The 13,830-nt window shown below is 44.4% G+C and overlaps 1 protein-coding gene across 2 annotated transcripts in view; it reads right to left on the bottom strand.

Annotated features, from left to right (window-relative positions):
• ACKR3 (atypical chemokine receptor 3) overlaps window positions 1-13,830 on the bottom strand; it is a 45,470-nt gene that overhangs the window by 18,347 nt on the left and 13,293 nt on the right. The window contains 2 exon segments of one of the 2 annotated variants that reach the window (NM_001280171.1): window positions 2,926-3,034; window positions 5,557-5,716. The gene's annotated coding sequence lies outside the window, so the exon portion shown is untranslated. 2 annotated transcript variants of the gene reach the window in all.

The following is a 13,830-nucleotide window of genomic DNA, read 5'->3' as shown; positions in this document are numbered from 1 at the left end:
AGGGGGTCCCGGAATCTGGGAACAGCAACACCAGTATCCACCGCACTGTCTATGGCATCTCTCATGTCAATTTTGACCAAAGTGGAGGAGTGCTCTCTAATTAATCCTCAGACAACTCTGCTTCTACCTCAGAGCCTTTGCACCTCTCATTTCCTGGAATTCTCTTTCTGGCCTGTTATGTGGCCACCTCCTTATTATTTTGATGCAGGCTTAAATATAATTGCTTTAGAAAACCTTCTTTCGACATTCTAACCAAAGAATCTTCCCATCCTAGTTACTCTCTTCTTATCCTATTTTTTCGTGGCACTTACTACTATCCAAAGGTATCAGTGCACTATCTATCTTCTACCCAACTGGAGTATAAATCCCTAGAGGGCAAGAACATTGCTATTCTATTCAATGCTGCATCCCTGCTTCCACACACTGTGCTTGGCGCGTGCCGGATGCCCATAAATATTGACTAAATGAATAAAGTCAGGTGAATGACACTTGTGAATCAGGTTTTTGTCCTCTCCCTATTTTGCCCACCTGCTTCATCATGGAAATATGGGAGTAGAGCAGGGGGACAGTATCCAGGGTAAATGTTTTAGGAAAACTTAACACATATACTTTGAAAATTGGAAGTACTTCACACCTAGGAATATGCAGATACACATATGAAACCCATACACTTATGAAAAGGCGGGGCAACTTCCTTAGTTATTGGGGAAATACAAACTGTAGTCACAATGCCATCCAACTGCACACCAACCAGAAGGGCTTACATGAAAATTACTGAATGTGAACAAGGATGTGGAACCACCAGAATTCTCATGCACCAGTGCTTCTCCAGCGCTACATGGTGACAGACCAGCCTTTCTTTCCTTTTAAATTTCCGTTGCAGACCAAAACACATGGTCTCCATTGCACGTGAAGCTCCTCCCACAACCGCCTCATAATGCAAGTGTGACAGTATCCAAACTGGTCAATGCACTGCTGGACGAGAAGAGCCTATGTATTTGTATGTCGAAGCAACATCAAATTTCTATAAAAGTTTCTAAATGCTGACGCTCAATTTCTGAACTTACCTCGTTGCAGTCTAATAACAAATAGCTCACAGTCCACACTCTGAGGGACACTGCTGTCCCTGGAGGTAGGAATGTGTCCCTGGAGGTAGGAATGTGAATTGGCATGTCCACTTTGGCAGTATTCACTAAAGTTGAACATACCCATAACTTGTGACCCAGAAACTTCACTGCAAGATACATGCCCAACTTCAAGTTGTATACATTGCACCAGAAGAAATACTCAAAAATGTTTACAGCAGGACTATTTATGAGAGACCCAAACTGAAAATAACTGAACATTACTAGAAAACATTATAGACCAATATTCTTCATAAAGATAGACATAAAACCCTTTTAAAAATAAAAAAGCAAAGCAAATCCAACATATGTACGATATACTGTGACTAAGTGGGATTTATACCTGAAATGCAAAATAGGTTTAACATTTGAAAATAGTATAACTTGCTAAATTAATAAAATAAAGCATTTGACAAAATTCAAAATCAATTCATGATAACAACTTCACGTGCACTAAAAATAGAATGATTTTGATTTGACTTACTTCCCCGATTTGATATTTGACATGTATGAATTTGACGTAGGCCTCATATGAATACTTAGAGCCAACATCATACTCAGTGGTTGAACACTTCACTTCTAAAATGGAGAACAAAGCAAGGATATTCATTTTCACCATTTCCCTTCAACAGTGTACTAGAATCTCCAGCTAATGCACAAGGAAGAAGAAAAGAAATAAAAGCCATATGGATTGGAAAGAAAGATGTAAAACAACTTTTATTATCAGTTGACAGGATTATTTATGCAGCAAATCCTGATGAGTGTACTCATCAGCAAATCCTGATGAGTGTACTCATCAGCAAATCCTGATGAGTGTACAAAACAACTTCAAAAACTAATAAGTCAATTTAGAAAAGCCGAACAATACAAACTCAGTATACAAAAGTCAGTCATGCGGCCAGGTGCGGTGGCTCACGCCTGTAATCCCAGCACTTTGGGAGGCCAAGGTGGGTGGATCACCAGAGATCAGGAGTTTGAGACCAGCTTGGCCAACATGGTGAAACCCCATCTCTACTAAAAATACAAAAATTAGCCAGGCGTGGTGGCGCACACCTGTAATCCCAGCTACTCGGGAGGCTGAGGCAGGAGAATCGCTTGAACCCAGGAGGCGGAGGTCGTGCTACTGCACTCCAGCCTGGGCAACAGAATGAGACTCCGTCTCAAAAAAAAAAAAAAAAGTCAATTGTGTTTGTATATATCACCTTGAAACACATAAAATTCATAGGAATAGATTTAACAAACGACAGTCATGACCTCTAAACTGAAAACAACAAAAATAGTCCCGAGGGAAATTAAAGAAAAATAAAATAAATGGAGAAGGATCTTGTTCATGGATTGGGAGACTCACTTGTGTTGTTATTTTCTTTCCATACTCTTCTTTTTTTAGATTTTATTTTAATGTGGTAAGAACACTTAAAAGGAGATCTACCCTCTCAACAAATTTTTAAGTGTACAATATATTATTGTTGACTAGATATAATGTTATACATTTATACATCAAAACTTTATGCTTACTGATTAGTAATTCCCATCCCCCAAACCCTCACCTCTAGTAACCATCATTCCACTCTTTGATTCTATGAGATTCACTATTTTAGATACCTCATGTACATGGAATCATGGAGTATTTGTCTTTCTGTGACAGGCTTCTCTCACTTAGCAAAATGTCAAGTTTCATTCATGTTGTCACGTATATCAGAATTTCCTTCTTTATTAAGACGGAGTAATATTTTGTTGTATGTATATACCACATTTCCTTTATCCATTCACAAGACAAAGGACATTTAGGCTGTTTCCTTACCTTGGATACTGTGAATAGTGCTGTAATGAACTGAGAAGTGTTTGTATCTCCTCAGGACCCCAGTTTCAAGTCTTTTGGATAAATACCCAGATCTGAAGCTGTAAAACTCCTAGAAGGAAACAAAGGGGAGAAGCTTCATGACATTGATTTTGGCAATGACATCAGAAGCACGGGCAGCGAAAGACAAAATAAACAACTGAGATTATATCAAACTAAAAACCTGCACAGCAAAGGAAACAATCAATGGAGTAAAAAGGCAACCTATGGAATGGGGGGAAATATGTGCAAACCATTTATCTGGTAAAGGGTTAATCTCTAAAATATATAAGAAACTCCTACAACTCGACAGGGAAAAAAAGAACAATAGTCTAATTTAAAAACGGGCTAAGGACTTGAATAGACATTTCTCCAAAGAAGACATGCCGATGTCAAATCAGCATATGAAAAAAGATCATCGAACTCAAGACTAATGGCTGAATGTCACTAGTCATCAGGAAAATGTAAATCAAAATCACAATGAAATATCACCTCACACCTATCAGGATGGCCTTTACAAAAAAAAAAAAAAAAAAAGGCAACAAGTGCTGGTGAGGACGTGGAGAAATTGGGACCCTTACACACTGTTGGCAGGGGTGCAAAATGGTGCAGCCACTATGGGACACTGTCTGAGGCTCCTCAAAAAAAATTAAAAATAGAACTACCATATAATCCAGCAATCCCACTTCTGGATATGTATTCAAAAGATTTGAAATAAATGTTGTATAAATGTTGTTAATGTCAGTGCTCTCCCACATTGCTCCATAGATTCAATGTAGTCCTAATCAAAATCCCAGAAATTTCTTTTTGTCAAAATTGGCAAGTTGATTTTAAATTTTATTGAAATGCAAAGGACCTAAAAATAGCTAACACTCTCTTGAAATGGAAAGTGTTGAAAGACTCACAGTTTGCAATTTCATGACTTATTATAAAGCTATATTAATGGACCTAGTGTGGTATTGTCAGTAGGACAAACAGAGCAAGGAAACAAAATAGAGAGTCCAAAAATAGACTCACACACTATGGTCAATTGTTGTTTGACAAAGACACCATGTGACTGTTGAAGGACAGTCATATTAATCTGTGGTGCCGGAAATCAAATAGTCATCTCTAGACGTGGGGACTGACTGGAAGGGAATTTTCTGGGGGTGCTGGAAATGTTTTGTGTTCCCACTGGAGGAGTGGTTATGTGGGTATACACATTTATCAAAGGACATCAACTGTACAGTTAAGATCTGTGCTTTTCATTAAATTTTACCCCAATAAAAAAAGCAAGTTGCAGAATGTTCAGATAAAGTGATACTATTTATGTACAGTTCTAAGCACTCAAAGCAAAGCACATATTGTTTGTAGAGCTATACAAAAAACCACAGATGGAAGAAAGGCTATGTACCAACTTGAGGACAGAGGTTACCCTGGGGCAGGCAGAGAGAGGGAAATGAGATGGAGGGAGATACATAGGAATATTTTCAACGTCTCTACAATATTTTTATTTTTTAGGCAAAAATATTCACAATTGTTAGACCTTATTGGTGGGTACATAGGCATACTTTATATTACTTGCTGTTACCTATATTTGAAATTTTTCATTCTCAGCTTTCGCTTTCTTAAGAAAAGAAAAAACCCCGGATAGAAAGTTCTGAGTGAAGCATTACTTTCTCTACTTTCACTTCATTGTAAAGTTTGACACAGAAAAGAATTTTTCTGATCTCTGAGTAAGGCCAGGAAACTTTTGCCATGAGAGTATATCAAAGCACAGAGGGCCTAATGGGCTACTAAGCACAGAGGGTCAAACCCAGGTCGCATTTTTATGAAAAGTTGGTAACATTCTGAAGTATTGTGATTTCACACTCCTCAAACATCAATATATAGATTTTAGCTTCAAAACATAAAAATGATTCAGCTTAAAAATATCTAAGTCCTGGCCGGGTGCGGTGGCTCACGCCTGTAATCCCAGCACTTTGGGAGGCCGAGGCGGGCGGATCACGAGGTCAGGAGATCGAGACCATCCTGGCTAACATGGTGAAACCCCGTCTCTACTAAAAATACAAAACATTAGCCGGGCGTGCTGAGGCAGGAGAATGGCGTGAACCCGGGAGGCGGAGCTTGCAGTGAGCCGAGATCGCGCCACTGCACTCCAGCCTGGGCGACAGAGCGAGACTCCGTCTCAAAAAAAAAAAAAAAAAAAATCTAAGTCCTGAAGGAAATTAAAGAATAAATATCTCAGTATATCTACTACAATTATTTGGGTTGATCATGGTTTTAAGATTTAAATTTTATATATGCTAATAGTTATATTTTTTTCGTTTCCACTTACATTTGAAAATACTCTAAAGAGCTTAAAACAACGTGAGACAAAATTAATTAATAAGAGAGACCCTTCCTTCCTTTTTATTTTGAAATAACCATAAACTTAGAGAAAAATTTCAAGGTAAAGAACAAAGAATCTTTATTCCCTGAACCATTTGAGAGAAGGTTGCTGAACTCATATCCTGTCACCCTCAAAACACTTGTGTGTATTTCCCACAAATAGGGATATTCTCCCGCTTTATCCCAATGTAACCACAAAATCCGGAAGTTAGCATCAACACTTTCCTTCCTTCAAGTTCCCAGACCCCACTCGAGTTTTGCCAGCAGAGGTAGGAGGTCAGCAGGATTCGTCTCCCAGACCAGATTGAGAACAGGCCAAAACTAGAAAAAGACACAAAAAGCGCCTCTGGTTGTTTTCGCTGCCCATCACCCTTAGCCATTCCTGCCAGCACCATGACAGTTTACCAATGCCATGGCAACAGCCGGAAGTTACCACCCATTTCCTAGCTATTTCTGAATGACCCGCCCCTTCATTAGCATGTCATTAACAGTGGATGGAAATATGACTAGCAGCGGCCCATAGGCTACTACTCTCCACGCACTGCCTATGGGGTTGCCCTGCTCCCCAAGGAGCAGGCACGGACATGCATCACTGCCGGACTCAATAAAGCTGCTTTTTTCCACCACCAGCTGGCTGTTGAGTTCTTTCCTGAGCAAAGCCAAGAACCTGCCCTGCATCACAACTATCCCGAGCGTGTCTATTCTAGAGAAGGACTCCTCAGAATCACGTGGTGCCTTTAGTTGCTGGTCTCTGCAGTTTCCTTCAGTCTGGCCCAGTTTCTCAGTCTTCCCTTGACTTTCATAACCTGGACACATCTGAACATAACAGGCTGATTATTTTGTAGAATATCCTTCCATTTGGGTGTGTCTGATGGTTCCTTAAGATAAGATTCAGGTCTCACGTTTCTGGCATGCATATCATAGAAGTGAGCGTGTGTTCTCATGGCAACCCATCCGGTGGTCACCAATACCAATTTGTCCCATGACTGATGATGTTTGCTGTGATTGGAACTGGCTGTCAGGCTGTTCCACTCTCTTTTCTCTATGTCATTAATAAGTATTTTGAAGGAAGATTCTTTAAATGTATGCAAATATCTCATTCTCAAACTTTCAATTTATTCATCTGTTTATTTCCATCTGTATGAACTTGTGGTTTACTGTTCTATTTCGTGAGTTATAATCCATTACTCTCAGTATTTAGTTGACAGCTCAGATTATTCCTGATTTGGCCAGTGGGGGCTAGCCTCTATGTCCTTTCAATATATGGCCATCATTCTTTGAATACTTCCTCGTTTTCTGGCACAAAAAGTCAGTGCGGGCTCATTTTGCACTTTATTTAAGATTCCCTGGTATCTGCCTTTCCAAGGAGCCTTTGTGGAAAACAAGATTTAGAAGCCAAGATCTGGGTGCAAAGTGTGCTCCTTGCTATTGGTGTGTTGCAACTTCCAGGCTCTCTCAGTGGTAAAAGCCAAGACATCTATACGTATGCACACACACACACACACACACACACAGACATACGTTCACATGAAAATATATATGCACATATCTGTATTAACAGTAATTGGTTCCCACCAGCATCTCTAATTCCAATCCATTATACAAAATTCATTCAAGTTTTCTCCATTTCCATGTTTGTAAGTCCCTTCTCCATGGTGAGAGACCTAGCTTCCATTGTCCTCATTATAATTATTTATTTGCTCAGTCCCATTGGATGTAACTTTATTAGCTTCTTATTGTTGCTGAAACAAATCACCATAATGTTAGTGGCTTAAAACAAGACAAATGGCCGGGTGCAGTGGCTCATGTCTGTAATCCCAGCATTTTGGGAGGCCGAGGTGGGGGGATCAACCGAGGTCAGGAGCTCGAGATCAGCCTGGCCAACATGGCGAAACCCCGTCTCTACTAAAAATACAAAAATTAGCCAGGGATGGTGGTGGGCACTGTGATCTCAGCTACTTGGGAGGCTGCGGCAGGAGAATCACTTGAACCTGGGAGGCGGAGGTTGCAGTGAGCGGAGATCACAACATGGCACTCCAGCCTGGGCAACAGAGTGAGACTCTGTCTCAAAAAATAACAGCAACAAAAAGACAAATGTATTATCTTACAATTCTAGATATCCTGGGCTGAAATCAATGTGCCAGCAGGGCTGCCTTCCTTCTGGAGGCTTTGGGGCTGCATCTGCTTTCTTGCCTTTTTTAGCTACTAGGGGCCACCTGCATTCTGTGGCTTGGGCCCCTCCTCGAATCACTCCAACCTCTGCTTCCGTCCTCACACTGCCTACTACTGACCCCCTGCCTCCCTCATATAAGGACCCTTGTGACTACAGTGGCTCCACCTGGATAATTCAGGATAATCTCCCATCTCAAGACCCTGAACTTAATCACACCCCTTTTGCCATATAAGGGACGATTCACAGGTTCTGGAGCTCAAGATGTGGACCTCTCTGGGAGCTCTTATTCAGCCGCCCAGCCTCCCACAGTAACTGACCTCCCATCTCCGTGGCAAGCCCCACCCTGGCTGCACACAAGCACCCTCTTCTTGCTCAAGCTCCAACTCCTCCAAGTTCCTGGTCCCCTGGTGTGGATGTCCTCCTCACCCTGTCTGGGACCTGATACCCCGACTGGATGATCCTTCTGTGAAAATGCTCCCGTCATCCCACATGGACTCTAACTCCTCACACAGGAGCCCCCACCCTGAACACCCTCCTCACCCCACTCTGAGCCTCTGTGGCTTCCATGGCAGACTGCCCCCACCTACTTGCTCTAGGACTGAATTGTTGAGAAAGGAAAGGGAAGACATGGGGAGGAGCAAGATCTTAGTTTCTAAATATGCTGTCCCTAAACATCCTTCACAACAAATTCCCAGTTCTAGCTAAAGTGACATTTGCTTCTACAGAAGCCCTGTGGCAAAGGAGTGAGCCAATGCCTCCTGTTTCTTTTTTTTTTTTTTTTTCCTTTAAGGTAAAAAGGCCATGTAAGTTGATATTATTTGTTGGTAATTTCCAGAAACCCAACTAGGACTAGTTTAAGCAAAAAAGTAGGCATCTGCTGGCTCATGTAACCACACAGAGGCAGAATGAGGGCGGAGCTGGCCTCAGGAATGACAGGAACCAGGGGCTGTCATGACATCAGGATGTCTTCTCTGTTTCTTTTCTCTGCTTCTCTCTCCTCTTGGATGCATCCTCTCAAGCTGGAATCAGAGCTTAAGGCAGCTTTTAGGGCTCATTTCTTCTTAGTTTCATGACCAGGTATGAAAATAGACTTCTCTTTCCTAGTCCCATTTCTGACACAGATCAGGAGTCACTCCCTAGATCAATCACCATGACCAGCAAAACGGGTCAGTTATGGATGAAATGGCAAAATATGAAACGGTCCAATGGTCCTGCTCCATTTTGCACTATCAGAGTGCAGCTGGAGCAAGTTTTTGAGGGGAGATATTCCCCACCCCTGCAGAGACCGAGACCTATAGAAGTGTACTCGTGCCCATGATTGGTATAGAGTGAAGATTCTGAATTGTCACAGAGGTAAGATGTGTAGTTTACAAGAAACAAAGCAAAAGCAAAGAAAAAGCACAACAGAAAAACGGCTCACGGCTCAGGTATTTGAAGGGCTGTCAGGTGAGACCTCGTTATTTCCAGAAGCAGCACTGCTTCAGTGTGAGCAGGAACTTCCTGAGCATCTCAGACAGGAAGTGGAGGCCACCTGCCACTGTGGATGCCTCAGCATGAGCTTGGCAACCACTTGATTGGCATGTGAGGATTTGAGATTTAAACCCTGAGGATGGGGGATGGAATATAGGACCTTTAAAGCCCCTTCCAAACTTGACATTCAGTGAACCCCTACTCTGATGCTTATCGACTCACCTCCTCTCAGCTACAAATGCACCCTTTTTGCCTGTTCTGTGAAAATAAGTGTGGGCCCCTTTAACTATTTCTACTATGCCAGTTGGCATGATATTGAGCTTGACAGAAGAGGGTGCCAGAGAGATACAGCAGGAGGAAGGGTTTTGTTTCCTAGTTTGGTGTGTTAGCATCTAGGGCTCCTGCCCTGCTCGCACCTTCTCTGGTGCCCAGTTCTCCCAGAGCATGGCAGCCAGACCCTTCCCTGCACCCCCTGCTGTTTGTGCTGGGTGCCTCTAATGAGACACTTCCCCATGAACAGCTTTCTTGGTGCCCAAGAGAACAGGTTTCTGGCACCCAGGGAGTGCTGCAGTGCTCTCTCCGAAACCTAAACCTCAGCCCTGGGGGCAGGGGCTTCTCCCTGGATGCCCTATCTCAGCCCTAGGGGTCATGACTGCTCCTATGTCTGCTAATCCCATCTTCCTTAGAGTTCTCTTTACTTCTTTCTAGCCAATCCCTCCTTACTCCAGTCCTCTGTTATAATTTAAAATTCTTTGAATCAAATATTCCCTGTTCAAGTTACTGTGGAGTTTCTTTCCCTGATACATCTGCCTTTCTTCTAAATATTACTTTCTTCCTGATGCCTTCCTGGATAGCTCTTATTTGGAATTCATTGCTCCCTCTGGATCCTTAGTGATGCTCCACATTATACATATTTGTATAAGATGCATGAAGAGTTAATAACCCCTCGAAGTTAAGGGACTATGTCTTACTCACTTATTTTCCCAGAAGGGAGGAAGGGAGAGGGGCAGATATCAGAGCCACCTGGGACTTTTTCCAGTGACATCTTCCTCCATGAGTTTGAGCTCTGTATCCACCCAGGACACAGCCCTGAGGCTCGTGAGTCACTCCTGGTGTACTGTGTCCCCTTGAACCTCTGTCCAGGACCCTCACCAACTATGATGCAGACAGCAGGTGGGAAACAATTTTCTGAACAAAGCTCTACACAAACAGATTGTTAAATAACAATGCAGGATAAGCTTCCCAGAATGACGGAAACAAGTAGAGATGAAATATTCAAAACATTACCAAAGAAAACATTTTCATTTTCTAAAGACATCTGAGACACTCCACTCCCTTTACTGCAGCAGACGCTGACAAACCAAGAGGCCTCACTCCACAAGCCCAGCACTTGCAGTTCGCAGCTTCTCTGAACATAGGCTTGCTGGTGCCCCTCCCACATGGCGGGAAACCCCCCTGAGCTTCAGGGGTTTCAGGGGCTGGTCCACATGCGTGCCTTCCACCGTGGCCAGAGAATTGGGAGCTTCCTTTTTGGTTCTCAGACTTTAAGCAGGTGCTTCTGCATCTGTGACTTAACTCACTGAATTTGTGATCCTGTTCCAAGCAACCAGGTCATTTTCCAGCTCAGCCTATGTTCTCCTATGCTGGGAACCTTGGTGATGTGTTTTCTCTCCCTCTGGCCCTTCTTTATTGGCTTTTCCATGTCCTGTTTTTTCTGCCTCAAGCAAAATTAAAGAGTTCCCCTTAAGGGACTGTAAGCGTATATCTGCCAAATGGCACCTGTGGTTTTCCTTAGGCATTGGACATATGGTGAGCCAAGCTCTTCTATCTGCCCCTCCAGGTCTACTCTCTGCCTTCCTCCACCTACTGTCTGCCTGGAAGGCTCCTGGGGCCTCTGGCTTTGGAGAGGGATTCACCCATGGGGCCCTCAGCAGGGGGAGGAGGAGAGGGATATCACCTGCTCTCCCACCCTCCCCCCAGGGTGCACTGCAAAGCAGCCAACCGCAGGCAATTGGATCTCCTCTGCAAAGGTGGAGCCAGGTGTTGTGCGGCCTGGAATGGATAAAATTAGGGTGGTCCTGTAAGAAAAGGAGTATCACATGATAAACAAAATGCCAGTGTCATTCCAACCACCAAGCATGGGCCAATGTGGAGAAGGAAATAAGAACGGGAAGAGAAATAGAATAACCTGATCCTGGCTAAAATGTGTGACTTCTGCAAATTTCTCAAACACTTTGCTAACATGAACACATCCTGAGGCCTCTCCTAGGGCCTGGGAAGAGGCCCGTACAAGTGGCCAGCGTGATATCTCCTTAACCTTCCTATGACCCTACTTCTCGGCCCCGGGGTCCCCTCCCTCCCTGGGTCCCTCCCTCCCTTGTCCCTTCAGTGGCTACATGCTCTATGTTATTACTCAACTCCAAGTTTCCTACACACAGAGCATGTCTCTGTAAATATTCCTTTGAAACCAAATACTTCTGAAATCACCCTATTCCAACTGCATCATCATAGTTCATCTATATTTTCTACCTTTTTAACAATAGCAAGCATTTACCATTTTTTCCAAATAAAATTATCTCTCTCCCCTCCTCCCAAAAAGGAAAGTTGTTTTGAATCACTGCCACGATAGTGATCACCACTACGCAAGAATGAAAAGGAGGGGGGAAAGACTGGGAGGACAGACACCAAAACCTGAGAAGTGACTTTCTTCAGGTGATGGGGACAGTTGACAGTTTCCCTTAGTTCTGATTTTACTAATTTCCTCAAATTTTCACCATGTATAATAGAAAGTAGTTGAATGAACTTCAGATGCATGATCAGCCCTTCTCTCCCCAGCATCTGTCCCCTCTGACGCCCTCACATCCACCCGGAGGACACATAGAGAAGTCCTGGCCAGGGCGACTGAACAGCAAGGTCTCCCTCCCTTTTCACTCTCCTTTCAAGGGCTCACAATGCACATTTCCATCTTAAAAGACCAGCACCATTTTGCTCTGGGAAATCCCCTGGGTCTTCCTTACAAAATTGTAAATACCCTGAATCAGAGTATTGGATGGGAAACCCAGGCAGAAAGTTCTACGGGGGGTAGAGACCAGGTTTCAGTTACCCAAATCCTGATTAAATAAGAGAAGAAGCCAGGCCCGAGTGCACAGGAGGGTCACCAAGCCACGAGGAGGGGAAGGACAAGCAGGCCGACCAGAGCTGAGCCTCTGAGCAGAGGCCGTGGCTACTTGATCTGCCGGGACCAGGGCAACGCTGTCTCAGAGGCGGGTGGGCCCAGCCCCTCCTAGCCTTTTGTAAGGGGTCCCACATGCAAGGCTCAGAGAACTAAGGGCAAAGGGAGCCAAGTCCATCAAGGTCTTGGAGGTCTGGGCTGAAATATAAATCAATGCTGGTTCACACTGAAAAGGAGAAGTATGACATTGTTTCCAAACAGTCCAAGGCACATTTTGGTATTTGCAAATATTCCATTTTGCCTTTTAGAAGCCATTGTTCTACTAGACCAGAGGGGGAAAGGGAAAGGAGTCTGGACACAGTCCATTTTTACATTGGAGTCAGTTAGGCTGCAAATCAGCTGGTGTCTGGACCCAGTTTTCCCACAGAGACAATACACACTGGGAGATTCAGGTGGCAGGATGGCCCTTGATGCCAGCTCACCCACAGCACTGCCGGACTGCTGTGCCCACCCAGTACCTCAGGGTTTCAAGGGGAAATGCTGTCTGAGTCCCTCCTGGGGGCCAGGAGCACACTTTCCTTCCTGCAGCCACAAGGCTGGCCTTGGGGGCAGCCACCTCCAGCTCCAAGCCACCAGTGGGGTCTCCTGAGGCTTGACAAGGGACTCAAATGGCCGGGTAGGAGGGGAAATGGGGCTTGGGGCATGAAGCCTGAGAACTGGACTTCCTGGCTATGCCCATATGCAGAGCCCGGAGCACCGGGAGGCTGAGGGAGAAGAGGCACCAAGCTTCCACTTCTCCTGGTGCTCGCCGGGTTCCTCCCAGCCCTGCCCTTGGGAAGTGTGAGATGCAGAAGCAGGGCCTGAACTTATGGAAGAGCCCAGCAGGGCAGGTGTGCCTACAGGGCTGAGGAAGGCAGGGAAACTGAGGCAGAAACTTCCACAGGGAAGAAGGCACTGTCCCCATAACAAGGATTTACAAACAAGGTGGAGGATTAGTAATATGAAACCAAAAGGAAGGGCCCGGGCTTTCCAGCTGTAGGAAATAGAAAGGTAAGAGTCATTCTTGCAGCCACCCAGCCGGGGCAGCCGTGTGTGAATGCACATGACACGGAAAGTGGTTTCATGAACAATAAACATAAGGACAGCAGTAAGAAATATGTATTGAGTAGCCGCTTGTTAATGGAGACTTTGACTTTGCATTGTTCTTTGAACCCTGGTGACATCCCTGCAGAGAATTACTAAGACACCCATTTTACCAATGAGGGGCTGAGGCTCCGAGAGGTTTCATGCCTTGTCCAAAACCTTGCTCAGCGACGAGATGTCAGGTCAGTCCCCAGGTGACTGAGGGAGACTGGATTCATATGCTCTCTGAGAGCCCACATTGCCGGAAGGTAAGTCTCAGGCCTGCTCACCCCTAGCCTCACCCTTGGTGCAGACCACCTACCTGAAACCAAGCAGAGTAATCTCACAAGCTGGATATCCTCAGAAGGTGCTGCCATCAATCAGCATGTATTTTACTGCCCGATGACGTGAAGAATGTTGACACATCAGCCCTAACTACACCAATGGAAACTGAAAGGTTTTCTTTTGCCAAGGTGAGCAGCGTGCACACTGGCCTGGCAGATGTGTGCGCAGCTGGGTACCCTGCCACCCCCAACATCTCCCATGCGGACCTCGTCTTGCA

Source organism: Pan troglodytes, chromosome 13 (assembly GCF_028858775.2).
Source record: "Pan troglodytes isolate AG18354 chromosome 13, NHGRI_mPanTro3-v2.0_pri, whole genome shotgun sequence".
Lineage (NCBI taxonomy): Eukaryota > Metazoa > Chordata > Mammalia > Primates > Hominidae > Pan > Pan troglodytes.
This window is presented reverse-complemented; position numbering and strand designations above follow the sequence as displayed.